The sequence below is a fragment of the Macaca fascicularis genome, chromosome 5 (genome assembly GCF_037993035.2).
Source record: "Macaca fascicularis isolate 582-1 chromosome 5, T2T-MFA8v1.1".
NCBI classification, from domain to species: Eukaryota; Metazoa; Chordata; class Mammalia; order Primates; family Cercopithecidae; genus Macaca; species Macaca fascicularis.
Genome location: NC_088379.1, coordinates 157,440,021 through 157,467,425, shown reverse-complemented (window position 1 = coordinate 157,467,425; position 27,405 = coordinate 157,440,021). Strand labels below are relative to the sequence as shown.

At 42.4% G+C, this 27,405-nt stretch overlaps 1 protein-coding gene and 2 pseudogenes across 7 annotated transcripts in view; 2 read left to right on the top strand and 1 right to left on the bottom strand.

Annotated features, from left to right (window-relative positions):
- Window positions 1-2,240: 2,240 nt before the first annotated feature.
- On the top strand, window positions 2,241-3,241 carry LOC123573641 (small ribosomal subunit protein eS1 pseudogene; annotated as a pseudogene).
- Window positions 3,242-17,394: 14,153 nt separating this feature from the next.
- LOC102144680 (uncharacterized) lies at window positions 17,395-17,982 on the bottom strand (annotated as a pseudogene). Its single transcript, XR_277680.5, has one exon. The product of XR_277680.5 is annotated as an uncharacterized protein (transcript).
- Window positions 17,983-18,120: 138 nt separating this feature from the next.
- The window catches only part of FBXW7 (F-box and WD repeat domain containing 7), a 210,423-nt gene continuing 201,138 nt past the window's right edge, over window positions 18,121-27,405 (top strand). For 5 of the 6 annotated variants that reach the window (XM_005556082.4, XM_074040623.1, XM_005556081.4 and 2 more), the window contains exon 1: window positions 18,121-19,279. The gene's annotated coding sequence lies outside the window, so the exon portion shown is untranslated. The remainder of the gene's footprint in view (window positions 19,280-27,405) is intronic. The other variant, XM_074040624.1, reaches the window with a different exon arrangement.

Here is a 27,405-nt window from a genome sequence, read left to right as displayed (position 1 = left end):
CAGGCTCAGGTGAGGTAATCATTGACTTAGAGCATGGGTTAAAAGCCAGAAATCTTTCATGGCATCACTTAAAGGGAGCCTCATCTGTAGACAGAGGGTATAATGAGCTGAAGAATAAGACCCCAAGTTTGATTTTAAATGCAACAGAGCTAAAAAGGAGGCTGGCTTCACAGTCCACCAACCAGCTAACTTTCTTTCTTTTTCTTTCTTTCTTCCTTTCTTTCTTTCTTTCTTTCTTTCTTTCTTTCTTTCTTTCTTTCTTTCTTTCTTTCTTTTTTTCTTTCTTGGTCTAACTTTGCCATCTAGGCTGGAGTGCAATGGTGCGAACACGCCTCACTGCAGCCTCAACCTCCTGGGCTCAAGTGATCTATCTACTCTCACCTCAGGCCTCCAGGTAACTGGGACTATAGGCATGCACCACCATGCTCAGCTAATTTTTTTTTTTTTTTTTTTCATAGAGACGAGGTTTCACCATGTTGCCAAGCTAGTCTCCAACTCCTGGCTCAAGCAATCCACCCACCTCAGCCTCCTAAAGTGTTGGGATTACAGGTGTGAGCCACTGTGCCCAGCCCCCAAATTTCTAATGCTAAAGTAAGGGACCTGAAAAAGAAGGAGAGGGACCTTGAGAGTTCCGATGGAGATATTTGGGTGGATGGGCTCGAGGACCTTAAAACCCCAGATTCCTCTTAAAACTCAGAGTGAGAATACTCTGGAACCTTTCTCCTTGCTAGGAGAAATCAGACTTCTATTGCTCGTAGACTATGCCAAGGTCTCACGTAGCAAGGGCAAATGCCTTGCAGGACGATGCTTGTTTCTAAGATCCGTCCCTACCTCTCTTCATTGCTTCTAGACCAATAGTGAGAAATCTTATTATGAGTCAAGCAAGGAAATACTGTTATTTGAAGAAAGGGGTTATTCACCAAAAGCACTGCAAAACCTGGCAAATATGTACTAGCAGGAAGTGGGAGAACTTGCCTGGAAATGAATCTTAAAGGTGCCAAATCAGGGAGGGCAGAATATAAGACTGAATAGGGGACAGTTTGTTAATACAGGTGTATTATTCAGTGACACGGGACTCACTCTTCTGGTAGAATGCCTAGAACTGTACCTAATACATTGCAGAAATAGCTCCTTGAAACTTGAAAATAATGACAAGATGGAGATGCTGGAACCTCTTAGAAGAGAGATGAAGAAGAGGTCAGCAAGTTCAAAGAGATTAGAAGTAAGGATGCATTTTTTTTTTTTTTTTTTTTTGAGACAGGGTTTCACTCTGCCATCCAGGCCGGAGTACAGTGGCACAATCTCAGTTCTCTGCAGACTCAATTTCCTGGGCTCAAGTGATCCTCCCACCTCAGCCCTCTGAGTAGTTAGAACTACAGGCATGCACTACCATGCCCAGCTAAGTTTTGTATTTTCTGTAGAAATGGTGTTTTTCCATGTTGCTCAGGCTGGTCTTGAACTTCTGGGCTCAAGCGATCTGCCCACCTCAGCCTCCCAAAGTGCTGGGATTACAGGCATGAGCCACCGCACCTGGCCAAGAATGCATTTACTATGTAATACCAGAGAACCCACCAGCCAACAATGTTTCTTGGGAGGTCCTAGAGGACACTCCCTTACTAAAGTGATAAACAATATGCTAATATATTCTGAGAAGCTCAGAACTGCTTGTCCTCTAGATTAAGATAGATGGTAAGAAATGTCCCAGAGTAAATGGGAATAACAGAATTCTGGAGACTAGGTTGGTGGTACTAGACCATCAGAGGCCCTGGGGATATAATGATGGTTACGTGTATCAGCCTGAATAAGTTAGGAACCTAATATTGAGTAGGAAACAAGTGAGTCCCAGAATAACACATGAATCATTTAGATTTTGAAAACATGCAAAATGCCTTTTGGCTCTCTGAGCAGCAAGAACAAGTGCCTCACAAAAGGCAGCAAAAGGGGAACCAAGAAGAAAGTGGTTGATCTATTTTCTTCTTTTTTTTAATTTTTGAGATGGAGTCTTGCTCTGTCACCAGGCTGGAGTGCAGTGGCGTGATCTTGGCTCACTGCAACATCCGCCCCCTGGATTCAAGCGATTCTCCTGCCTCAGCCTCCCGGGTAGCTGGGACTACAGGCAAGCGCCACCATGCCCAGCTACTTTTTGTATTTTTAGTAGAGATGGGGTTTCACCATGTTGGCCTGGATGGTCTCGATCTCTTGACTTCGTGATCCACCCACCTTGGCCTCCCAAAGTGCTGGGATTGCAGGCGTGAGCCACCATGCCCAGCCTAGTTGATCTATTTTCTAAGAAAGACTGGTATGATGTGAAAGCACCTGCTATGTTCAATATAAGAAATATTGGAGAGACACTAGTCACCAGGACTGAAGGAAACAAAATTGCATCAGATGGCCTCAAGGGTCGTGTGTTTGAAGTGAGTCTTGATGATCTGCAAAATTATGAAGTTGCATTTAGAAACTTCAAGCTGATTACTAAAGGTGTTCAGGGAAAAAACTACCTAACTTCCATGGCATGGATCTTACCTGTGGCAGAATGTGTTATGTGGTCAAAAAATGGCAGACATGATTGAAGCTCATGTTGATGTCAAGACTACTGATGGTTACTTGCTTTGTCTATTCTGTGTTGCTTTTACTAGAAAACTTAACAATCAGATCCGGAAGACCTCTTACATTCAGCACCAACAGGTCCACCAAATCTGGAAGAAGATGATGGAAATCATGACCCGAGAGGTACAGACAAATGACTTGAAAGAAGTGGTCAATAAACTGATTCCAGACAGCATTGGAAAAGACATAGATAAGGCTTACCAATCTATTTATTCTTTCAATGATGTCTTCATTAGAAAAGTAAAAATGCTGAAGAAGACCAAGTTTGAATTGGGAAATCTCATGGAGCTTCATGGCAAAGGTAGCAGTTCTGGAAAAGCTACTGGAGAAGAGACAGGTGCTAAAGTTGAATGAGCTGATGGATATGAACCACCAGTCCAAGAATCCGTTTAATGCTCAGACATTTAAAATGGCAAATAAAAAGTCTTATTTGTGAAAAAAACCATGGAAAATGAAAATGTGTGTGTGTGTGTGTGTGTATCACAGGTGGGTAAGCACAAAACTAGAATAATGGTTACTTCTGGGAAAAAAGGGAAGAGAATGGGGCTAGAGAGATGTATGCAGGGACTGCTAAGGTACTGGCAATATTCTCTTTCTCAAGCCAGCTGGTGAGTACACAGGTGTTCATTTTATTATTATTCTCCATACACATGAATAACGGTTTTTTGAACATACGTAATATTTAACAAAAAATAATGCAAAGAAATAGAGCCTAACCATAGTTCTCTATGTTTGTGATTCACAGTAGAGAGTAGTAAAAGGAACATGAGTTCCTTTGGCATTAAGTAGATCCAAATTCAAGCCACAAGGCTGTATAACCTCTGGGATGTTACAGTCTCTTAGTAATAGGTTTCTTACCAGTAAAATGATTTTGGTAGCCAGCTACCCAGCAGGGTCATACTAAGGATTAAATGAGACCATTTACGTAAGTTTTATAGTCAGTGCCTGGCACCTATCAGGTGCTTAAAAATAATAGTTGCTATTCTATAACTTTGTCCATGCTTCCCATTTTTTCCCCTTTTAGAAAGCTTTCATTTTCGTCATTTCACTTCATTCAATTTAATGATTTCCTGCAAGCAAAGCATTATGTAGGTGGGCTATACTTTAATGTGTGCGATTTTTTTTTTTTTTTGTATTTTAAGTTAGTTTTCAAAATGTCATTATCTCATCTGATTCTCAATTTCAATCCTCAGTGCCTAGCACAGGTTGGAACATGGAAGGAGACAAATCTAAGCAAATGAATGAATGTAATAGGTGGGTATTAGGTGCTGAATTGAATTCTCCTAAAATCAATATGTTGAAGTGCTAACCCCTAGTAGTTCAAAATGTAAATGTATATAGTGATAAGGTCTGTAAAGAGGTGACTAAGTTAAAATGAGGCCATGGGATGGGGCTAATCCAAGATGATTGATACCTTTATAAGGGGAAGAAACAGGAATGCACACACATATACACTAAGGACCATTTCAAGACAGGAAAAAGGTGGGCATCTCCTAGCCAAGGAGAGAGACCTCAGAGAAACCAAACCTGCCAACACCCTGATCTTGGACTTCCAGCCTCCAGAACTGTAAGACAATAATTTCTGTTGTTTTAAACCACTTAGCCCATGGCATTTTGTTGTAGCAGCCCAGGCAAGCTAATACAGTAAGGCAAGTATAATTATCCCCAATTTACAAATGTGTAAACTAAACTGAATCTCAAGGGTTATTGTACAGTTACATGAACAGTAAATGGGCAGAATTGGTACTTGAATCTAGGTGCCAAATTCTGGCTGTTTCCACTTCAGTCTGCTTCTTATCTAACTGTGCTATATTAAGACACATCAATCTGTATAAACTTAATTTTTTAAATTAAATTATTTTTATCAAAGTGATATAGGGGAAAACAAGAGTTTCTTATAGCAAAGAAAATCAAGTATCACTTGTCTTTCCCCTCATTTGCTATGGCTTCCTTAGAGCAACCATTTTCCACTCTTTTAGGTGTTTTTTCCTTTAGTATTTGCATCTAACATGCTTATACATATGTGTCATAATTTTTGAAATCAAGACATCTACTAATTTCCCACAATTAAAGTTGAGTCTTTAATGATCTTAAAACTCATGCATGCCCCCACCATCCCCCCTTCATTTTAATATACTTTTAACTCAATATTGATAACTTTTACTTCCATTTTGTCTGTTTTCTCTAGGTTAATTTTCTTTTTAACTTTTATATTAGACTTTCCTCAAACATGTGGTCATCCTTGGTTGCCCATTCATGCTTAAGAGAAAGCCTGCTTTCTGCTTTACCCTGTGTTTTGAGAGGCAATTAGTGACTTCAGTTTCTGACATTTTCTGGGGTTCTGCATCAAGGATTAGCCTAAGAGTGCTGGACACTGGTGCAGGAGCATAGGCTTTAGCTTCTTTTTCTCTAAGTCAGTCATTCCTTGTCCAAGTACTTTTATCTTCTAGAATTTCCTGACAATTCTTTTCCGCTGCCATCACCTCTTCTGTTCTCTTTGTATCTTTTTTTGTATCATTTCCATTCCTTTACTGTTATCTTAGGGGGTTTTAGGAGGAAGCGGAAACACAGGTTTACAGCCAAGAGTTTGCATTTAATATTTTGACTTCTCTTGAGGTTTTATTATTAGTCAATAAATATTGGTTAGTATCAACTCAATTTAAATGAATAAAAATATCATTGGATAACTATTTTTCCAGTTGCCTCTGCCAAACTTTCTTTTACACCGAAAACCTCAGTTGGTATTATTAGCAATAAGAGTAATATAATAGTTCAAACTTAAGTGTAACTTATATAAGACTTTTGTGCTTACAGCGAGATAAGGAGGGTGTGCATGGCATCACTTTAGTGATGTTCCTGCTAAATAAAAACACACTGAAATTGAGGGATATCCCACTGGGGAAGGATCTTGGTGGTGTAAGTTCCATAGCAGGACAAGGAGGGTTTATGAGTGGAGGATAGACTGCTGTACGGTGGCAGAGCCTGAGCAGGGGGAGGAGAGATCCATGCAGTAGGGTGACCTGACCCAGGGTACCAGATCCCAAGCAAGGTGAAGAGGGCATCCATACCGTGGGGTGGCCTGGGTGAGCTACCAGAGCACAAGTTGAGGGAAGGGGGTGTCTACATGTGGGGATGGCCTGGCACAAGGGTCAGGGCACAGACTGAGGAGGAAGCGACACTGGGGAGGGAGCAGTGGCAGCAATGCAAGTTTGGTTAACATACCAGGGGATGGATCAAACAAATAAATATATTAAGGTTCATGGGAGTCCAGTTTCTCACTTTGAAAGGAGTCATAAATATGGAAAGGGAGAAAGTTGGAATAATCCCTGAGGTATTGAATTAGAATTAGAATATCGGTGTGAACTCATGGAATGCAATGTTTCTGTATCCATATGACATCAATGTCAATGTTGACATGTACAGAGGTAAATGTGTATGTGAGTGTGTATGTGTTCCCTAGCACTGTCTACCGAGACAGCCTAAGAACTGTGAAACAAAACTGGAATCAGCAGACCTGCTCTGGTGGTTGTTGTTTTCTTTTCTTTTTTTTTTTTTTTTGTGATAGAGTCTCACTCCCATCACCTAGACTGGAGTGCAGTGGCACAATCATGGCTTACTGCAGCTTCCGTCTTCTGGGCTTAGGTGTTCTACCAACCTCAGTCTTCTGAGTAGCTGGGACTATAGGCACATGCCACCATGCCCAGCTGATCGCTGTATTTTTTTTGTAGAGACAGGGTTTTGCCATGTTGTTCAGGCTGGTCTCGAACTCCTGGGCTTAAGCAATCCATCTGTCTTGGCCTCCCAAAGTGTTGGAATTACAGGCGTGAGCCATCACTCCTGGCCAGATTGTGGCGTCTAAATACCATTCACCACTTAAAGGAATCAGGGCTCCTTGGCAGGGTGCCAGATTTGGCAAATGAAAATACAGTAAATATTTAGCAAAGAAGATATTATTGCATGGGACATATCTGCAATATATATTTACCTGAAATTCAAATTTAACTGACTATCCTGTATTTTATTTAGCAACTTTACCCCTTGGAGAAATAAGTGATTCCAATACTGGGTCAGGAAAGGTATAAGATGAGCCAGAACACTTTTTTTATGCAAGAAAAAAAGTAAATAATCAAGGAATGATGGGACGAAATGACACAGACACCAATTTAAAGGGACTCCCATTAGCCAAATATGGGAGCAATTTAAGCATCAAAATAAATAAATAATAATAGTAACAGGTTATAATCCATTTAACAAAATAGGAAACCATGAGCCTAATAGAAATAAAACAATAAAATGGAAGTTTGATGATGAATTGAATATTTATCTAGATTCATCTCCACACAAAATACTTATTAATTCCATATGGACAAAATAGTAACTTCATTGTGGAGAAGCCTGGCAGATACCATTTTAATCAAGTGATTAAAGTGAACGTCATGAGTAACAGAATGAATTAAAATTGGGCGTCAGCTGATGAGATGCAGTAAGAACGTAAAGTGATGAATATCATCGGTTTGGTGATGTTCCTGCTAAAACCAAACACGTTGAAACTGCGTGATGTTCCATAATAACTAGCTGTAATCTTCACAAGTACTGAGGTCATGGAAATAAAAGAAAAGCTGAGGAAATGTTTCAGAGAAAGGGCACCAAAGACATGTGACAATTAAATGCAACACATATTCTAAAGTGGATCCATTATTTTTGCTATAAGGAATTTTACCGGGATAATTGATCACATGATGGGATTTCAGGATTAGATATTATTGATTATAAAGGTCAATTGATAATTAAAAATGGACTAAAATTTAAATCAATTTAAATGGATTACAAAATCAATTTTTACTTTCTGTTTCTTTTTTTTTTTCTTTTTTGAGACAGACTCTAGCTATGTCTCCCAGGTTATAGTGAAATGGTGTGATCTAGGCTCACTGCAACCTCTGCCTCCCAGGTTCAAGCGATTCTCCTGCCTCAGCTTCCTGAGTAGCTGGGATTACAGGTGTTTACCACCACGCCCGGCTAATTTTTGTATTTTTAGTAGGGATGGGGTTTTGTCATATTGGCAAGGCTGGTCTTGAACTCCTCGCATCAAATGGTCCTCCACCTTGGTCTCCCAAAGTGCTGGGATTAGAGGCAAGAGCCACTATTCCCAGCCTAAAAAATAAATTTTAACTGTTGTACTGTGTTTCTGCTGGAGAATGTCCCACATATAGGGCATCACATGGGCAACTGACTCCCAAATGGCTCAATATAAAAGAGGGATTTGTAGTGGACTTCCAACTTTTCTGTAGGTTTCAGATTGTTTTAAAATCAATAAACATAATGTTTAGTTTTGGTTTTAAAAGGAAATGAATGATCATTCTTATATATGGGCCTAAAAAAGAGCTTAAAATACCACTAATAAAACATGTTTTGGCCAGGCGCAGTGGCTCATGCCTGTAATCCCAGCACTTTGGGGGGCCAAGGCAGGCGGATCACCTGTCAGGAATTCGAGACTAGCCTGGCCAACATGGTAAAGCCTCATCTCTACTAAAAATACAAAAATTAGCCAGGCATGGTGGCACGTGCCTGTAGTCTCAGCTACTCGGGAGGTTGAGGCAGGAGAATCGCTTGAACTCGAGAGGTGAAGGTTGCAGTGAGCTGAGATCGCGCCACTGCACTCCAGCCTGGGTGACAGAGTGAGACTCCATCTCCAACACACACCCACACACACACACACACACACACACACCCACACCAAAACGTGTTTTGCAATGATGATGTACAGTACTCAAAGCCAACTATATGGAGACCACAAACTCATACATTAAAGAATGCTCCTGAAATTAAATTCCTAGAATTTTTAAACTATAAGAAGCCAAAAAGGAGACTCAACATATTACTGATATTTGTATGCAAAGCATTGGGGGGAAAATTGCCATTTAAAAGAAAAACCAATGGCAGTTACTTCTGGGGTTTAGAAAGTGGCATTTCATCTCTGGGGTAGATGGTCCTTTTGTTTAATAAAAACATCTTTAAGGGTGTGTCAGACACTGGTAATTTTCTACCCTATAACTATTTTTCCTGCTTCCCTTATTAACAGAACTCAAACTTCACTTTGGGCAACAATACTCGGGGCCTTCTCAGCCTTCGTTAGAGCTGGGTATGGCCTTAAGACTCCACTCTAACAAGGAGAGCTAAACAGAATTGTGCTGGGAATATTCGGTAAATAATCAGTGTGGATGTGACTCCGGAGGATCTGCAGATTATTTGTGAGTCATCAGGTAATGGGTTTGACGATGAAAGTTAATACAATATGGATGACAATAAAGATGGCAAAGGAAGAGAAATAGCCTCAGTATATGATGGTATTATGAGCATTATGGTGTATGACCATACATTGTAATGTTCAATGCTTCTGTATTTTTTTTTTTTTTTTTTTGAGACAGGATCTCATTCTGTTGCTCAGGCTGGAGTGCAGTGGCATGATCACGGCTCACTGAAGCCTCAACCTCCCTGGGTCAGCTAATCCTTCTACCTCAGCCTCTCGAGTGGCTGGGACTACAGGTTTGTGCCACCACACCCAGCTAATTTTTGTATTTTTTTGTAGAGATGGGGTTTCACCATTTTGCCCAGGCTGGTCTTGAATTCCTGGGCTCAATCAATCCACCTGCCTTGGCCTCCCAAAGTGCTGGGATTACAGGCGTGACTTGCCATGCCAGGCCATGTTTCTGTATTTTTAAAAACTGCCATAATGAAAATTTGAAAAATGACAAATAGGATTGAAGGTTTCTAGAATGCCATTTGTTTATCCTGAGAATGCAAGCAGTGACTCATTTATTTGTAGATCACATCCTCACAAAATATAGATCAAATAATTTTATTTTAATGTTTTCGAGATGGAGTTTTGCTCTTGTTGCCCAGGTTGGAGTGCAATGGCACGATCTTGGCTCATTGCAACTTCCTCCTTCCGGGTTCAAGTGATTCTTCTCCAACAGCCTCCCGAGCAGCTGGGATTACAGGTACGCACCACCACACCCAGCTAATTTTTGTATTTTTAGTAGAGATGGGGCTTCACTACGTTGGCCAGGCTAGTCTTGAACTCCTGAGGTCAAGTGATCCACCTGCCTTGGCCTCCCAAAGTGCTGGGATTACAGGCGTGAGTCACCGTGGCTGGCCTAGATTAAATAATTTTAGATGGTAGTGGCTAGGGCCAAGTACTGAGTCTGGCACATTCTAGGTATCAGACTGTATGCTCCATGAAGGGAGGGACATGGTCTTTTTTTTCCTCTTCTCATCACTGTATGTTCAGTACTTTGCTCTGATGTTAGAAAATAGTAGATGATAGTAAAATTTTATTGACTCAATACTGCCTTTTGGAAGTTAAAACAAAAAATATACTAATAATATTTATAAAGCTGGTCCCTTTGGGAACTCCCTATTGTTAATTCAATAATTTAACTTTGAATTTCAAGCCAGAACATTTTAAAGCCTTTGCTCTACAAGTTTAGTTACATTTAAGCCTACCTTAATATTTTTAAGAAGCTATTTTTAATTCTGTTTTACTCAATTTTTAATTTTAAAAATAGCTGGATTTTATTGATAAAAATATTTCATGACTATTTATGACAAAATCAACTGGCTTGTATCCTGAAGGATTCCTCTAAAGCTAAAGGTTACATTTTCAATGATTATACGTGATTCAAAGTTATTTCAATTTCTATTAAAGCCAGTGGTCATCTATCATTAATCTTCAGTATTAATCTTTTTGCAAACACAGATGATCAGAAAGGTAACACAGGGGAAATCTCATCATTAGTCTGTAAGTTTTCCAGGTTGATTTGCATTTTAATTATTTTATTTTATTTATTTTATTTTATTATTTTATGAGAAAGTCTCACTCTGTCGCCCAGGCTGGAGTGCCCTGGCACGATCTTGGCTCACTGCAAAATCTGCCTCCTGGGTTCAAGCAATTCTCATACCTCAGCCTCCTGAGTAGCTGGGATTACAGGTGCAAGCCACCACACCCAGCTAATTTTTGTATTTTTAGTAGAGATGGGGGTTTCACGATTTTGGCTAGGCTGGTTTCGAACACCTGACCTCAAGTGATCTGCCCGCCTCAGCCTCCCAAAGTGCTGGGATTACAGAAATGAGCCACTGTGCCTGGCCTATTCTTGTATTTTAAAATATCATTAAATTCTGAAAGCCTCCAACATTTTTACAGTACTATGAAATTATTAAGAAACTCATTACCATATCCAATGGCATTCCTGCAACATTTGACACTTCTATTTGGTAAAACTCTTTTCTCAGTTATTAAGGAAGTATGGCGATTCTTTGAAGAAGCAATAGGGACCAGTGACAGATTGGCCATAAGGGATGAAGGGGAGAGTGGAGAAACTTTATGTTTTAAAGCAAGTTTTCTTCCATTTAATCCATTTTTAGTGCTACTATTTATATTAATCTTTATTTATTTATTTATTTTTTGAGACAAAGTTTTGCTCTTGTTGCCCAGGCTGGAGTGCAATGGCACAATCTCGGCTCACTGTAACCTCTGCCTTCCGGGTTCAAGCGATTCTCTTGCCTCAGCCTCCTGAGTAGCTAGGATTACAGGCATGCACCACCACGCCTGGCTAATTTTGTATTTTTAGCAGAGACGGGGTTTCTCCATTTTGGTCAGGCTGGTCTTGAACTCCTGACCTCAGGTGATCCACCTGCCTCGGCCTCCCAAAGTGTTGGGATTACAGATATGAGCCACTGTGCCTGGCCTAATCTTTAACTTTTAAAAAATTTATTTCTATTTGTATCAATATTAATCTGATCCTAAAGCTGTGAGGCTTAAAATAAACCTTATTCAATTGTAGAATAAGAGGTCTGCCATGTGGAAATGAACAATATTCTACAGACTTTGGGAATTAATTTACCTTATTGTTCCAGAAGACAGAGTCAGAGTGATACAATCACAAGCGTACCGTATCTGAAGACTTGTGGTGGAGTCCGGGCTTCCCATTTACTTGCCCTCCTGACTCTGGGTAAGTCAATTTCTCTGGGTCTCACCTTCCTCCAGTTTTAAAATATCACTGATTCTAAACAGAGAACTGAGAGATAAGAAATTAATGAAAATAATAAAATGTAGAATGTTGGGAAAATATGCCAGGCAGTGACACCAATGTTGTGTATTTGATGTTAATGAGTGAAATTAAAAAAAAAAATCCATAAATTATAGCAGGAATGTTAGTAGTAAAGAAAAAGCCATTGTGACTTTTAAAAAATCAATGAACCTGGGAAATGAAAAGAATATGTGCAGGGAAAAAATTTTTTTGCACAATTGCCTTGAGAAAAATACACAGCAACAAAACAAAGTTTAGTTACACAGATTCAAGAGAATTAAAATTGCCTTTATATTCTTGGAGGAAACTAAAATACAACAACAAAAAGAAGCCACCATGAGGGATTGCTGGCAATAGTCTAATAGTTGAAAAATTGCATGATTTTGGATGGTAAAGAAAAAAAAGCGCTGTAGGCCAACTTTTAAGAAGTTTATTAGCTGGGTGTGGTGGTGCATCCCTGTGGCCTCAGGAAGCTGAGGTGGGGGAATCCATTGAGTCCAGGTTGAGGCTGCAGTGGGCTGTGTTCACTTGCATTAATGCACTCCACCCTGGGTGACAGGGTGAGACTTTGTCTCAAAAAAAAAAAAAAAAAGTAAAAAAAGAAAAAAAGAAAATGAAAAAAGTCAAGAAAAAAAAAAGTTTATAGGGTGAGCATGGTGGCTCACACCTGAGGCTGAGGTTGGAAGACTGCTTGAGTCCTGGCGTTTGAGACCAGCCTGGGCAATATAGTGAGACCCTGTCTCTATAAACAATAAAAAAATTAGCCAGGTGGTAGCACGTGCCTGTAGTCCTAGCTGCTTGAGAGGCGGAGGCAGGAGGAGCGCTTGAGTCCGGGAGCTTGAGACTTCAGTGAGCTATGATTAAACCACTGTACTCCAGCCTTTGTGACACAGTGAAACCCTGTCTAAACGAAAAAGTTTATAATCAAAGTAATAAAAAAATATAACTAGGTAACCTATAACTATTCTTATTTTGGAAGGAACTTGTCCCAAATATAACTTACTTGGTGGCATTACTGATGGCAATGGCAGGCCGTCCAGAGCAGCCACTGCCATCACGCCGGCTGCAGCACGGATGTGTGAGCATTGGTGGCAGGAGCGGCCGTGGGAGTGGCAGTGGCAGTTGTGGGACCTTTGCGCCCCGCGTTCCCGAGGTGGACAACTGTGCGGCGGCCCCCAGTACCCATCCTCATATGGCCAGACAGGACCCATTCCCAGCCTTGGAGCCTCCACTGCTCCAGACCCTGACCCTGAATTACTGCTCTCGCCCACTGTCACTGTGGGGAGCACGTGCGGAGGAGGTGGAAAGTCCCCAGAGCCCACTGCCCTGGGGGCTGCTGTGATGGGGCAAGGTTGAGCTGCCTGCCAGCAGGGGAGCAGCATGGTCGGGCACGGAGAGGTGGGCAGAGAGCGGCCCAGCAAGGACCTGGAGTCCTCGCCCTGGGCTGCAAGGAGGCGCAGCTGGGGCTGCCTGTACACTCCATGGAGCAGGCGGGAATCCCACCCTCCCAGGCGCAGGACCAGGGCATCTCTGCACTCTGCACCCTCTGGGGGACAGGAAGGCCCCATTCCCCCTGCAGGCCTGGGGGTGTCTGTTCCCACTGCCTGGCCTCTCTCCGCTCCCAGAGCCTGCTCCGATCTCAGAACGGGGTTGGGGCCAAGCCCGAGTTCTGTCACAGCCCAGTTGGGTATGTGCAGGCTTGGGGCAGTACTGACATGCCAGCCCCCTGCTGCTTCCGCCCCCTCTAGATGTTGGGCGCCGACAAGCATGGGAGGGAGGCAAGGGTTGGCAGGGCTGAGGCCTGGCCTCACAGGCGCCCCTCTGCAGGAATAGCCTGGGTGCCATGAAAAGTGGTAGGAGGCAGACAGGCTTCAGAGTGGAAAGGAGCAGGTTCGCAGTGAAGCCCCACCTTTAGGCCGGGTAAGGCCTGAAGCCCGGGGACTGGGCTGCCCATCCTGCACACCAGAGGGGGAACTTATGGTGCTTTTTCCTGGGCCTGCCCAAGGGCCAATCAGCATGCACTTCCTCCCCTCTGAGGCCCGTAAAAGCCCGGGGCTCAGTCAGAACTGAGCAGAGGATGGATGACCAGCTGCAGAGAGGAACTACCTTCTCTGCTGCTAGCTGAACACTTGTTAGGATGACCAGCTGCGGAGACCAGCTACCCTCCCTGCTGAGAACTGAACATTTGTTGGAACAACCTTCCTGCATAGACGAGCTACCTTGCAAAGAGGAGCTCTCCTCTCTGCTGAGAGCTGAAAACTCATCAGGACAACCTGCCTAGCAGAAAGGAGCCACCCTCTCTGCTAGGAGCTGAACACTCATTGGGACACCCTGGCTGCAGAAAGGAGCTACCCGCTGTGGGTCTCCTCTGAGCTGTTCCATCACTCAATAACATGTTGCTCACCCTCCACTTGTCTGCATACCTCGTTCTTTCTGGTCACAGGAGAAGAACTTGGGACCTGCCAAATCGTGAGGCTAAAGGAGCTATAACACAAACGGGGCTAAGACATCCCCCTTGCTGCCAAGTTGTGGGTGAAGAGAAGGGCTGTGGCCTTTCGGGGAGTCCAGACCTGGGAGCTCCCCAACCCAGGGCTGTGACTCCCTCTTTGGGTCCCTGCAGTTCCTGGCATCTCCAAGCTTCTGGGTGCCAATGTGTTCCCTGGTGCCAGCTGTGGAAGCTGCTTGCAGTATGCCTGGTCCAGCCACAGCCTTGCAGAGAGCTGGCACATCTGGAGCTGCCCGCCCCACTGCAGCAGCTGGTGTGTCTGACTGTGCAGTAGCCAGACCTCACGCTCGCTCACACATGCCTTGCTGCTCCACGCCGTACTTGCTCTTGGCAGACGTGGGATCCAGGCCGGTAACGTAAGTTGAGCACAGCCTGCCAGGCCAAGTAGGTGGTATGAGCCCAGTGGGCCTGAGCAAGACTTGGGCAAAGGCGCCACAGGCCACAGAGGTTTCCGGCCAGAAAAGCGACACCCTCAACATCCCATGACATTACATTACCTGTTCAAATATGGACTATGAAAGGATATTGAGAAGTTGGGCATCTCAGAGACTTAGACATTGAAAAGATAATAATGCACCACAAAAATGTAAATCCGAATGGCTAGTTGTACACAAAAAGGTTCTCAACAGCATCAGTAATCAGAGAAATGCCAGTTAAAACCATAATGATATACTACTACACGCCCACCAGACTGGCAAAACAGAAACAACCAACAATGTCAAGTGTTGTGAAGGTGTGGAGCAATGGGACTCATACATACCTAATGTGAGTGTGTAACCCTCTAGAAAAGAAGTTGGCATTATTTATTCAAGTTTATGATACATCTTACCACTCCCAGGTATATGCTATACAGAAACTGACATAGATGTGATGGAACACATATATGAAGAATGTTCACATTAGCATTTATAACAATCCTAAACTAGAAACAACCCAGATGTCTATCGGCAACAGAATGGCTAAACATATTGTCACATACTGGTACAATGGGACACTGTAATATGCAGCAATGAAAATGCACAAATTACAGCTATAGGAACAACCTGAACAACATATGAATTAAAAACAATGTTGAGCAAAAGCAGCAAGAACAACAGATTACATATTATATTGTTCCAGTTACATCACGTTCAAAACAAAGAGTGAAACTAAACAATATATTGTTTAGGGATGCATGCTTGCGACAAAGAAAAGCAAGGAAATGATTATCACAAATGTTAGAATAATGGCTACATTTAGGAGGGAGGGAAAGAGTTGTGTTCAGGAAGGTCATGGGGCAGGGCGGGGAACTTCTGAGTTGCTGGAAATATTCCATTTCTTGACCTGGTTGATCGGTTACATGGTGGTTTCCTTTATAATAACTTATTATACTATATAATTGCTTTATGTATTTAAACTATATTTCACAATAAAAATGTTAAAATTAATATACTATAGATAGCATTTCTGGAAAGCAAAATTTTGCCAGATAATTTAGCTTATACAATCTTTGACAGTAAAACCCACTGATGTGGAATAACAAAACATTGATTAATTTCTCATAAGAGCTCACTTTCAAGTGTAGAGGTCAAAAACCTTATAAGAATCTCTTTTGTTCTATATTTTAACACAGTTTTTAGGTCTTTATCTTAAATTGATGAACCAGAGAAGGAACTATTAGCTAAAACTTCAGATTTTTTGGAATTTTGAATTAACTAGCTGTTTTCTCCTCTGGATTAATAAGCAATACAAGGAACTAAAGAGATGCAGACCAAGTTGGAAATGTATGAACTTCCTTCTCTCCAGCCTCCAGTTCCAGCTGTTTCCTCCTGTTATCAAGCTGGGTGTTGAGGAGGGTATCTAGCCCAGTAAGCTTAGTGTGCTGTTATTAAATACTTTCTAAGTAGGTGGCTCAGGCTCTCCTGAGTGCCCTTCTGTTCCTCAGCACTGAGGTTGTAAGGTGGAGCCACTGACAGTGAAAACAGAAGATCACGCTGCTGAAAAACCCTATGTGGTACACACTTAACTGGAGGTGTTCTCTGCTGGGCTGCAGAATTCTGATGTTTGCACTCTTTTCCTTCAAAGCCCACAAAGGTTAAACTCTCTGAGGTGTTTAGCTTCACAAAATCCCCTAAATCTGTGTGTTTTACTCCTTTAATTTCCACCATTCCCCTGCTGTAAGATAGGAAGAGGGGGAAAAACAAAAAAATATTTATTTTGTAGCCATGTGAAACCATCACTTGTTGGTCTGATTAACTGTGAGTCTTATTTGGAAGGCTGTAGCAGGGGATTGGTCATGTAAAGACAGAAAAATCCAGGGTAATTTAAGCAGGATATTTAACCTGGCTCTTGGAACTTCAGATCAAGGGCAGTAGGGTCAGGTGCTAGTCTGTGAGTCTCTCCTTGGTTTTGCCACATTCTCCTTCGCCCCTCCCACCACCTTTCCCGCAGCATTTTAATGAACACGAGGCCTTGTATTTACCCAGTTAAAAGGCTCCTTAGTCTACTGTTTGCAGATGGTAGTGGCAGTAGTGGGAGAAACCCAGAGCTTCTCACATTTGTCTATATTACACTTGCTCCTATCTCACCCTCTCCTTCAGGTGGAAAGACTTGTAAAGTCCATTACTACTGCTTCCCAAGGAGGTAGAGTATACTAGGGTCCACGGACAGAATTGTGGAATCTGCTTTCATCATTGCTGCTGTTTTAATCTTTTCCTCATACTACTCACTTAAGACAGATTTCTGAGGATTCTGGTCCTTTTATCTTAAATTTCTTTTCCTAGAGAACTACACTTTAAACTTCATGAGTTTTTACTTGACTTTCCTTTCCAGGATAACATCTGTAGGAAAAGCTGCATAATAGTAATAACATTTATTTTAGAAAGAAAATAACCTTTGAGTCAGAACTGAAACACAGGCTAACATTTCTTGATGACAACGTACACTGATGAACCAAGATCAGAAGTTCTCGAAAGCCCCAAGCCATAAGAAAGAACCATTCGTAAAAGTGAGGCACTATTAAATTCTTCCCCTGACAGTTAAAAATCCTTCAACAATCTCCCAGAGGATGGCTCCCTTCCAATCCTCCCTTCCCGCCATCCTAACAATCTGCACGAGGATGGGTTCCTTCCTCTGCCCGGCATTTCGTCTCCTTGTCCACTAAAGACTCAGGTTGTGACTGTACTCAAGCCGCACCCCTGTTTCCTTTCACGGCTAGGAGGAGGGAAGGAATTTATTACAACTCATTTGTACAATGCACTGTAGTTTACAAAGCACTTGCACTTCCACCATATCCTCTGAGCTTCGTGAGTGCCACGTGAGAGAGGCATTCATTCATTCATTCATTCATCAAACATTTGCTCGTCCCGACCACACGTTATCCAACGCCGGGTCTCACCCCATGCCACGGGAAGGTTGGGGCGCTCTCTCCCTGGAGCAGGTGCAGCGGGTCAGGCTGTGCGGGAACTCCTCGATCAGTCCGGCTTTTCAAGGGTCTGGGGCCAAATGCCTCATCTTCGGGTGGTGCGTGCAGCTGTCTGAAGGCGCGGCCTGGGCCTCCTCTTTCCTCCCAAAGGAGCAGTCCCCACCTGCCCCGAAGGAAACCGCTACAGAGCAAGCTCTCCAGGCCGCCCTCGGGTCAGGGGTAAGATCGGGCGGCAGCTTAGGCTCGACTCGGCTCCTCCCCTTCCTCTCTTCAGTTCTGACGCGGCCGTAGAGGCGGCAGCGGCGGCGGCGGCTGCGAGTCCCGCGGCCCGAGGCGCACCCACCCGCTCGCCGATCCCCACTTCCTCTTCCCTTGGAGCGTCATCAGAGGGCGCCAGAGGCGCCCAGGGCGGGGTGGCTGGAAGGGTAAAAGAGGCCAGCGGAGGAAGCCTCAGAGCGGAAAGAAGAGGGAGGGGGAAGAGAGTGGTTGCTAGGTGACTTGCGTCATCGGCAGGCGCCGCTCTCCTCCCGCCCCTCTCTCTGGAGTGAGGCGAGAGCCCCGCACAGAGCGAGGCAGACAGCGAGCTGAGCTCCGGGCGCTGTCGCTGCTGCCGCCGCTGAGAGTGAGAGCGAAGGCGTATCCGAGAGACCCAGCCCCCCTGCACTGGCCGCCGAGACCTTCGCTCTCACCTGGGCCAGCGAGAGCCGCGGCCGCACTCCTCTCCCCCCCTCACCTTCCCGGCCGGCAGCGGCGGCTGCTGCACACGCCGGAGCCGGAGCCGGAGCCGGAGCCCGAGCCTGAGCCGGAGCCGGCGGCTTGGGGGGCAGGGAGGCGGCTACCACCGGCCGGGACTGGGTAGCTGCTCCGTGGTGAGAGAACGCTGAGGAGGCGCCGGAGCTTCTGCCTCGTCCCGGGGGGCCTGGGGCGAGAGACCCCCAAGGTGTAGGGAGGGGGGTCCCAGCCGCAGCGACACATGCGGGAGCCGGGAGCGGGGGCGGCGCCGAGCGGAGCCGGCCGGGTCCCTCGCCTCGCCGCCGCCTCGGCCACCCGCCCGGGGCCGTAGCATCTTGCCCCGGAGTGTATGAACCGGGGCCCCAACCAAGCTCGGCAACCACCCCCCGGCCGGGGGGGCGGGGACCCCGATGTGAAGCTGCGGCTGGGGCGGCGGAGAGAGCAGGACCGACGCCGCCGTCCTTTCCTCACCTTTCCCCTCCCCTCAGCCCCCTCCGGGGGTCTTCTCCCTTGGCCAGTCGCCGGCCCCCCGGCTCCTTGGCTGGACTCCGGGAGGAGTTCTTAGAGCCCCCCTCCCCCGCCCCAGTCCCGAGGGCGGCGGGGCCGGGGGGGACCCGGGGGGCCGGCTGCAGCCTCCACCCAGAGGAAACTTTACAAAAACAAAATTCGGAGTCTCCCAAACCTGACTGTCCCGGGAGAAGTGGCCCTGGACGGGCAGAAGCCGCAGCCTGAAAAGACCCAGGAAGAGGAAAAGAGGAGGTAAGCGGGGCCGCCGCCTCCTCTCCCCTGGCAGCACGGAAGAGACCCGGGTGGCCGCCTGGTTTAGCGACACGAGCACCGCTTCAACCTCAGTACCGCGCCGGAGCCTTCCGCAGCTGCCGCCTCAGTCCGAAGGAGGAAGGGAACCAACTCACTTTCTCGGCGCCGCGGCTCTTCTCTAAAAGTGTGAGTGGCCCCGGGAGAGGGGATTTAGGGGGAGAAAGTGGGAGGATGCCGGCGCTTCCTCCTGGAGTTTTGCTGATGTTCTCCAGTAGTGTTGGGAGTCTGTCAATGAGAGGGTCTAGCTTTATTCACAGAGGGGGAAAGGTGTTAGAGAGGCCTGTATTTTGTGACTTTTTAGCTCTTTGTACGAGTAATGCAAGTATGCAGGTTTTACTTGGAGGAGTTCTTTCTCCAGAGTGAATACTCGCACCTTTCTGGCCAGTAGTTGGCAAAGGGAAATTGAGGAAGCCAGAGCATATGTGCGCACAGAGGCCGTCTGTATCTGTAAACTTTTCCTGGTACTGTGGGTGTGTGCGGTTTACGTTTTGTTTCTGGGGTACTCTCATATAGGTTCCCGAGTGAGAACCACTTACCCTGTGGACCCCTGAAAGTAAAATTCCTTTGTTTTTTTTTTTAAACAAAACAAAACCAAAAGCCAGTCCTGAGAGAGGTTCATTTCAGTACCTATTGGTACAGGAGTTAAGCTTCTCAGTTCCTGGATCCAATTCATGTGTGTTAGTAGGACACTGTAACAGATGTCAGTTATTCAGGAACTTGAGTTCTCAGGAATCACAACTTTTTTGGGGAAGAGCATTTATCACATTAATCATTTTATAAAAGTTGTGATTTTTTTTCCCTTCACCCCCCCCTTTTTTTTTTTAGAGTAACAAATGACAACACTTTTTTATTTGGTTTGAGGACTTTTTTATTTGGTTTGAGGCTTTGCTCTTTTGAATTATCTTTATTTCTGTATCAATTTAGGATACACCTTTGATATTTAAGTCAGGAATGATTTTTTCTTTCCATTATTTTAAAGTTGAAGTTTATAAAACCTTTGACTTGTATTTTAGGTATCTTGTCAGAGTGCCAAGTTAAAGGTTCATAAAAGTAATTAACATTTCATATACAGACCTTAAGGGTTAAACATAGAGCAGGATTTTATGTAGGAAGGCATAGGCAGTACTATACTGAGAATTGTGGTCCATCTAGACAACTGTGGGCTCGTTCTGTCTGAAGCCACTGCTGAGAGATGCTTTGTGGGAATGAATGTAAGCCTGGGATTATCTCTCTATTCGAAGTTCTCCATTCAGGATCTTGATTAGATTAATTTAAAACTTTCTCAAACTTAACAATGTTTGTTTTTTTTTAAAGTAATGAGTTCTGCAAGTTTATTAGCCTGTGTATTATGTGACAATTCATTTACATATTCTGTACCTGTGTCCCTAAATTTTCAGGACACAGAGTTTATATTTCAAGAAATACCAGGACAAGCCTCAGTTTATCTTTTCTTAATTTTATAGACTTTCATTATTTCTACTGTCATTTTCTCCAACTCTTGTCTTAGAATAATGTCTTTCATTTCTTTGACCACTTTTCCCTCCTCTGAAACTTCTCCCACTGAATTGTTTTTCTTTAGTTGCCTTGTTATGCTTTGGTAAGGAACTTTAAATTCTTTTAAATGTGTACTGACATGAAAATACTGAATAGTGGATGTAATGTTAGACTTAGAATCAGAGTCACGTATTCCGTTTTTCACAAAGATATGATAAAGAGAAATGTAGTCATGTAGAAGCTGTGTTTTGGGACGGAGGGGAGGACAAACTAAGAAACAAACTAGTTTGAATGTAGGTTGTGCTCTGTCAAAGTTGCTTACTAACTTTAGGACCTACTTTTATTGCTTTAACTATAGATTGGTTAAAAATTATGGTAATTTTTTTTTCTTTTTTTTTTGAGACACAGTCTTGCTCTGTCACCCAGGCCGGAGTGCAATGGAGCGATCTCAGCTCACTGCAACCTCTCTGCCTCCCAGATTCAAGCGATTCTCCTGCGTCAGCCTCCCGAGTAGCTGGGACTACAGGCATGCACTACCACGCCTGGCTAATTTTTTTGTATTTTTAGTAGAGATAGGGTTTCACCATGTCGGTCAGGCTGGTCTCGAACTCCTGGCCTCAAATGATCTACCCACCTTGACCTCCCAAAATGCTGAGATTACAGGCATGAGCCACCGCGTCTGGCCAAAAAATTATGGTAATGTTTAGCATGTTTGGGCCAAAAAATTATGGTAACGTTTAGCATGTTTGGGTAGAAATGACAAACTATTTGGGGTCCCTGCCTTTGAGATGCTTTTACTTGGTGGTGGTGGAGACAATCAAACACAAATTGCGCAAAGCTATAGGAGAGGGGCGATAGACCAATATTTATCTAAGACCACACTAGATGTTAGATATTATTTGGCAACTTATAGATGTGAATATGTTTTTACATTTTTCACTAGGGAAATGTTGCTTTTGGACGTGTACATATACAACTAATTGAAGTGTTGAAGCCAAATCTGTGAAGGTTTCTTTTAGGAAGAAAAGAGTAAGTAGAGACAACATATTTAAGACTTGGAATTGGAAGGTATAAGGGACAGATAAAATTATGAAGTTGGTTTGAAGGGAATACAGATGGAGGTTGTTGAGTAGTGTTAGGGTCAGTTGTGTTTGTGTAGACACATGATTACAGTTCAAAGAAGCAATTGAGAAGAATGTTCCTGAGAGAGTAGTTTCAGATGACTGGGGAGAAATTACATTTTAGGCAAAAGCAGTTATGCCTGGATTAGGATTTTCTTTTTCTAGGGAACCAACATTTTTATTATGTCATGGCTATCAAGGGCTATACAGAAGGAGGAGTGAAAAAGAAGATGCTTAGTATGTTGCTAGCGACTTCTTACAAAAAAGAGTTTGGAAATGGTACAGTAAACTTTGTTTTGGATGTGAAATTTTAGGGCAACAATTGGATACTGGTGCAGTTTCAAAACAGCAAAATAGTTTAGCAGGTAATACACTGAAAATGTAAAGTTGGAATTATTTTCAACGTATTTAGGTTTCCCAGAGTACTGATGGAAAGTGAAGAGCTGAAAAGTGGGTATTTTTAGTTAGGGGGAAAATCTGAATGAATGAGACACTACCTAAAATAGATGTTTTAGAAGTGGATAAGAGTTGAAGTTAAAAAGGAATGAGCAGGCTTTAAACATGGCCACCAGTTTAGTCCCAGGGTATATTATTCTGTGTTTTTGAAACAAGCTAAAAGTTTTTATTTATTTTTTAGATAGGGTATATAGGTCCCTTGAGATTAAGTTCAGAAGAGCATATTTAATGATAATTTCATTGTTAAGGAATTTATAAATAGAAGGACAGATTTGTTTCCTCAAATTCATGTTTTTAAAGTTCGCTGTGCATTATTATCGTACGTTTGGTCTTAATATGACGAAGTAAGGCCAAAAATAGCTGACAGAGAAGGCTGCTTCCCTTGTTCACAGTTGGTGTGTGTCTTTGTGTCCCATACAATGGAGGGGATATCCCTGTGTAGGCACAGCAGTGCTGAACATGCTTTTTTTTTTTTTTTTTTTTCCTTTTAACCTCTTTATTAAAAAACAAAAAGCAACTTGGCACTTAAAAAATGTAGACATTTTTGTGGCTTGCATTTAGTATTGACTTTAACAGGATTAAGGATTGTGAGGAAGGAAATATATATTCACACTTTTTTGTGCTCCTTAGTTGGAATTCTACACTTTCCCAGTAGCTTCTCTGACTTCTTAACAGTGATTATTCAAATGGCAGAAACTCTGGGGAAGAGATGTTTCAACAGGGAGATAGGTCTAAGGTGATTCTAGGGTGAAGATACAGGGATTGGATTATATGCCATATGGAGGCCTTCTCTTGTCACCCTCCACTTTCCACAATATTTTTTGTGCAGTCGAAGCCGTGTTCAGATGAATTTTAGAAGGCAATCATTTATAGTTAACGTTATTTACTAGTAAGGACAGTGAGAAGAGTGGTAACTTCATATACTTTGCCTTGGCAACTTTGGATTGATAGGGAATTAGAGACTTGAGGGAAATGTTTGTGTGTATGCGTTTTAGCACCCACCAGATGACCCCAAAGCATAGGCTTATTGCATTGTACTTTGGAGATGGTTCTTGGAGAAGTCTTCTGGTGCTTCTGACATCTCATTGGGTAGAGAAGGAGTTGGCAAACTATTTTTGTAAAGGGCCAGTTAGTAAATATTTTAGGTTTTATGGACCACATGATCTGTCACAACTTTTAGTTCTGTTCTTATAGTGTGAAAGCAGCTGTAGACAACAAGGAAGTGAATGAATGTTGCCTTCCTCCAATTGGCCCATAGGCGGAAGTTTTTGGACCCCTGATACAGACAACTGCCAAATCCACCAACAAACAGTATGAGCTTTATTACACTACAAAGCCAGGACTGGCTATTTTTGGTGGTCTTTGTTTTCTAGGTGAGATGTTTTTCTCTGAGTTCATTTAAAATGATTCGGCATAAAGCACATACTCTACTGTAAAATACTTTTGCCTTCATGATGATGCAAACTATGGATTGAGGGGCATGGGTGATGCCATCTTTAAAGGGATGCAGCTAAAAAATAGGGACTACCTGCATTTCTTATCTAAAGATAACCACAATTGACATTTAGTGATATACTGGCTTAGTATCATGGCCAAAAGTATCTGTAAAGAAGCTTGTGGTCATACTTTAGAAACCTGAAAGTAAATGTAAAGCATTTTCTTCATATGTAAAATTAGAAGTGTTTATGGTTGGTTTGAATAATATGAGTCAAACTGTAAGAGCATTAAAGTTTGATACTGCTATCTCTTTAAGTCTTAATCTCTTGCAGTGACTAATTCAGTATGTAGAATTATTGGCTCCGCAGTTTTTGTTTTGTTAATTTCAAATACTAGTGTATCTTAACAAATTACTTAAATCATTTAAATGTGTACTTTAAAAAGCTTTGATGTATATACATGTATATATACACATATATATGTGTGTGTGTATGTTTGTGTGTGTGTGTATATATATATTTTTTGGGTCTCATTCTGTCACCCAGGCTGGAATGCTGTGGTGTGATCTCAGCTCACTGCAACCTCTGCCTCCTGGGCTCAAGTCATCCTCCTACCTCAGCCTCTCGAGTAGCTGGGATCACAGGCACGCACCACCACGCCTGACTAATTTTTTTGTATTTTTGTTAGAGATGGGGTTTCATCATGTTGCCCAGGCTGGTCTCTTAACTCCTGAGCTCAGGTAATCCATCCTCCTTGACCTCCCACAGTGCTGGGATTACAGGCGTGAGCCACCACACCCGACTAGCATTGAGAGAGAGAGATATATATATATATACGTGTGTGTGTATATATATATATATTTTTATTTTATTTTATTTTATTTTTTTATTTTTATTTTTTATTTTTTTTGAGATGGAGTCTCGCTGTATGGTCAGGCTGGAGTGCAGTAGCGTGATCTCGGCTCACTGCAACCTCTGCCTCCTGGGTTCACGTCATTCTCCTGCCTCAGCCTCCTGAGTAGCTGGGACTATAGGCGTTAGCCACTACGCCTGGCTAATTTTTTTGTATTCTTTAGTAGAGATGGGGTTTCACTGTATTAGCCAGAATGGTCTTGATCTCCTGACCTCATAATCCACCCGTCTTGGCCTCCCAAAGTGCTGGGATTACAGGAGTGAGCCACCGCGCCCGGCCGCATTGCTATATTTTTAAGAGTGAATCTTTCTCACGTGTGTTGTTCAGAAAGTGTAATTCACTTTGTGCAATTTTACATTACAGTTAATATTAAAATACTTGTTTCATATGTCAGCAGATACCAACATTGGATGATGGTATATTTAGTTTCATAAATCCTATTTATTTTAGGATTCCCTTGTTTATGGCAGGGGTGGAGATTACTCTTGCAAAAATGATCACTTTTTAGTGAGTATGAAACCTGCTTTTACTTTATATATAGTATTTCTACATATTGTTACTTAAATTGAACAACTTTTTAATTTTTCTTCTTTTAAAAAGAGAGTATATAATCTGACAATGTTAGTATGTCTTTTAGAAGGTCACTATAAAGTTGTTTTCCTATTTATTTGGAAAGGATTATTTCTTTATTATTTTAAAAATCTTTTAATCTTTGCCTTTTCAGGTAATTTTATCATTGTCCCAAGCCTAAGGATGAGTGGTAATTTAAAAGACACAAGGTGTGCATCTCATATCTGCAGATACTCCAAACAGAAATATTCTCGTTCGTTGATACTTTCAGTGAACCAGGAAAAAATGTGTATTAGTTTTTTTTTAGTGTGACTGAATTGTCATTACAAAAAGATGAGTAAAATTGCTTTTAAATAGTGAATTCTTGCTGTTAAATTGTCCTGTTTTTAGACTTTTTCCCCCATTAAGTATAATGGGGGAAAATGTACACACACATACACACAGAGTATGTGTGTGTAGAGGTACCTAGTGTACTGTGCTAGATGTTCATTTCTGCATGACTGCTCTGGAATTTAGGCAGTATTAAAGGACTTTACAAAATATTTTTGATATCACTTAATATCATCCTGTTTTATGTCTTAATGTACTTTTATGTTTTTGCTGCTTTCTGATGATACTTCCTTGGTATTTCCTTATGATACCTTTGACAGTACATTTAAATGGAATGCATTTTTTTCAAAGTATGTGACATTTTCTGAACACTATGAGATATATATCTTCTAGTAATTATATTTTTACATGCAAGTATCTTTAAAAATTTCTTCTTATTACAACTTCAGAATTGTGAAACATTTGAGGGAGCATCTGCAGTTTTTCACTGAGCACTCGATCTGGATATTGGAATGACAAACTAAAATAACATTTAACAAAATTTTTCAGAGGTGTTCCTTTATAATTTTTGAGTAACACTTGATTTCTCTAAAGCAGAAGGCTTATAAGAAGAAAATATGAGAGCCAGTGTTCGTCTTGTATTATCCTGCCACACAGGTAGTTGAAAATCAGAAACAAACAGAAACGCACAAGAGACCTTATTGCTTGAGTATCTTTTGCTCTTCCCCCATCAGACCTAAGGGACAGCTAGTGGGTCAGTCAGATACTGTGCAGTTCCTGTTGCTATGCTCTGTCACCTTTGCCCTTTCTTTCTAGCAGGAAGATAGCTACTGGAAATCTGGCTGTAAGAAAGAGATAGCATGTTTTCTCTGTCTCTCTCTGTGTGTGTATATGTCTGTGTACATGTACCTAGTGTGTTGTGTTAGATGTTCATTTCTGCATGACTGCTCTGGAATTTAGGAAATATTAAAAGACTACAAAATATTTTTAATATTATTTAGCCTTTTCTCTGAGAGGATCACATCCTCTGGCTTTGGCGTTTTCATCTCACAGCATCTTAAAACGAACCCATCAATGTATATTGTCAGTTCCAAATGTGAAGTCTCAAGGCAAATTGCTGGTTTGTTTTTGGAAGAATGTGTGTGTGTGTATATAATTTTTAAATTTTTAACAAAAATTCCTAATCTAGCCAATGCTTATGAGAGTGTGTGTGGTTTGTATAAAATTATTTTTTTTAGAGACAGGGTTACACGTTGTCTCCAGGCTGGAGGGCAGTGGTGTGATCCTTGCTTACTGCAGCCTCGACCCCCTGGGCTCAAGTGATATTCCCACCTTAGCCTGCTGAGTAGCTGGGACTATAGGTGTGTACTGCCACACCCTGCTAATTTTAAAAAAATTTTCTGTAAAGACAGGGTCTCACTATGTTGCCCAGGCTGGTTTCAAACTCCAGGACTCAAGCAGTCCTCCTGAAATGGCCTCCCAAAGTGTTGGGATTACAGGCTTGGGCCACAGTGCATGGTCAGAGTGTATGTATTTTTTAACAGCCTTTAGGATTGTATGCTTTTTAGGGGGGTGTATCGGGGGTAATATACCTTTGCATGACATTCTTTAGGTCTGAGAAGGAGTTGCTTCACTAAAAGTTGTAATTTATAATTACCTAATGGTTGAAAACAGGTCTACCTGGAGTCAGCTAGTTTACTTCTGACTACACAGGCAGCTAGTTTACTTCTCATTTACCTAATAAAATACATTCATAATATGAATTCAATAACTCATAATTCAATAATTTCTTGGCTTCATGGCCTTGAACAAGCTATTTATTATCCTTTTAATTTTGGTGGCGTCACCTGTTGATGGAGTAAAACATGTCCTTTACGTGGTGGTTGTTAGGATTAAATGAGATAATATAAAGCATGCAAAGCTCTTAATCCA